Raw genomic sequence first — 2,535 nt, 5'->3', positions numbered from 1 at the left:
AACTCTGTTATGCTCCAGCCAACAAAAGGGGAGGCAGTTATGCCCTCTGGGCAGCCAATCCCAAGACACTCTGGGGAAACGACGACCTACACAAGGCTATCATAAATCGTGGGTTTGTATATTAATAAATATCATATATACACAAAAATACAAAAAAGATCCCACCGGGAAAAAAAAGAGCTTAACAACAGTCAGGCAAAGAGCTCCGATAACATGTCTGCAACTCGTGACGGCCATAAGCAAACTGGAATACCCTGTATTTACATCCAGGTAGGCAGGTATTCCCACCTACCTGACGGTAGTTACTGCCTAACCACCTTGTTCAAGAGTTTAACGGCCGTTTCCAGCTCCGCCGCAACTACAGTAATTCCTAATGTAAAGGACTCATGGTTTGTATATCATGCAGGAACAAATTATACATTGTGCCTGGGTTGGAATCTGGAACAATAAACTTCAATTACAAAGATCATTTATTTGAGAATAAACAAGGAGTCATTGAATACAGTTACTATTATCCAAAGCAGAGCTTCTTTCTGCCTCGCATCCGCACTTCATCTAAACGGTTAATCACTTCTGCTGCTGCTTTTCCACCAGCTGTTTTATAGACTGACAAAACCTGCTGAACAAACAGTTCTATTTGACGAGCATGAACTGTTTCGTTCTAAAACATACAAGTCTACAGCTTTATTCTGGACGCCATCAACTGAGTCTCCAAATCAATATGATAATATCTGATGTATCATATGGAGGAACCAGTAACATATTTGATGTTGTCAAATCCCCATGAATAATATTGTTATCATGCAGTTTTGCAAGGGTTTTTCCAATTTTCTCAGCTAAGTTCATAAATACTGGACCGTTCATAGACTGCTGCTTGTTAACTGCATCATAAATAAAATTTCTGACTGTCACTGAATCATTAATTTCTTCCAACACGATCTCATTTGTGGTAAAATCCACATCATAAACAGCTGGAGTTCTTATTCCAAAGCTTCGGCATCTAACTAAAGCCCGAGCTTCTGCCTTTATACGCTCACGAGTGATCTGTGCATCTAAATCTGGATGACGATATGTTTTTGGAAACCTCTGCTTAACAATTACTGACTGTCCAAGCCATGAAGTGGTAAACACCCGTCCTTCAGCTCCTTGTGTTAAAAGCTCTCGGTTCATCCTGAAAAGTTTAAGTCATGAGAAACAATTAATTTAATTATATAGTATCTGCAGTATTAGTAGGAAATATTTTCAAAAAGATCAGAAACCTATGGTGTTTTGTATGGAAAACCTTTGGTGGATAACTGGTTGTCACTGAAATTCAGTAACATGGTAATTAATAGTGGCAGAGAAAGGGGTAGTTTGGTATCACCCAATCACTTTTTCCTTCAACAACAGGGGCATACTCAGGATGATTAAATGTGGGATTATGGCAAGACTAGATTGTGTATTTAAGGAAAAAAAAAATCTTGAATTTCTAATTTGCTCCTACAAAGACACATACCTTAAACTTTAATGGAATGGGGACTCACTCCTTTACTGGGAGGTTTAGTCCTCAGAACAAGACTGGAAAGACTGGGCAATCCACATTAAACTATCCTCTAGAAAAGACTGGGGAATTATGTCTTTCCCATATATGAACAGGAAACTTGTTGGTAAGAAGCAGTACCATCATCCAGGAATGAATGATAATACTCTACACCCACTCTCCCATCTTGTAAAAAGCAGAGAGAGAGAGAGAGAGACTCAAGGGTTCTGACGGGTGCTCAGTCTTGTAACTTACAATCTGCCCAGCAGGTACAAACTCAGTTTGGGCTATGACTTCCTATGATTGTCCATAGTCAAAATAATAGAGGCCACAAGTGTATAAGTACATGCTACTATGCATATACACAATGGAGGCTCTGGACATACAAGATACCAAGGCGCTGCCTGATCACCCAAACGTAGGTCATCACAATAACTAAACAAGGGCAATGGTTTGTTTATGTTGAAAAAATATAAATTTTCATAATAAAATTTATTATTTAGATACTTACTTACTGTTAAAGTTAGTCTACATCTCCTCGCCTATCAGCTCACAGGTATAAGCTAACTATAACAGTAAGTAAGAGTCATCCCTAATAATTTACTGTTTTTTGTTTTTTGTGACTGTTATTCTGTATACCTCTCTCTTTCCTATTTCAGACTGCCTTTGTGAACAGAATAACAGTCCCATTTGAATCTTTCATGTCCCCGGCATAAAAACAAAAAAAGCTGCCAGAAAATGTGCCCATATACAGTACATGTGCCAGTACTTTTAGTTGAGAAGCTGACATTTGTTTTTGTACCTAAGTGTTCATCTTGAGGATTAAGTGCAACATTCCACCCATCCTAAACATTTGCATTACAATAATTTAAGACTGTGTTGCTTCTGGTAACAAGTTTGCTATCTGGTGGTTATGAGGGGTGAGTGGGGAATACCCCTCACTCACCCACTGCACCTAAGCACTTTTTCCCTTGGCCACAGGGACAAAGCAGGGTGGTTGAAGTGGGTTTATAATA

At 38.9% G+C, this 2,535-nt stretch overlaps 1 pseudogene; it reads right to left on the bottom strand.

The window, feature by feature from the left end:
• Positions 1-456: 456 nt before the first annotated feature.
• LOC136831702 (EKC/KEOPS complex subunit TP53RK pseudogene) lies at positions 457-1,410 on the bottom strand (annotated as a pseudogene).
• Between the last annotated feature and the right edge of the window lie 1,125 nt (positions 1,411-2,535).

The sequence above is a fragment of the Macrobrachium rosenbergii genome, chromosome 48 (genome assembly GCF_040412425.1).
Source record: "Macrobrachium rosenbergii isolate ZJJX-2024 chromosome 48, ASM4041242v1, whole genome shotgun sequence".
Taxonomy (NCBI): domain Eukaryota; kingdom Metazoa; phylum Arthropoda; class Malacostraca; order Decapoda; family Palaemonidae; genus Macrobrachium; species Macrobrachium rosenbergii.
Note: the sequence above shows the minus strand (reverse complement) of the source record. Positions and strands in the feature narration are given on the sequence as shown.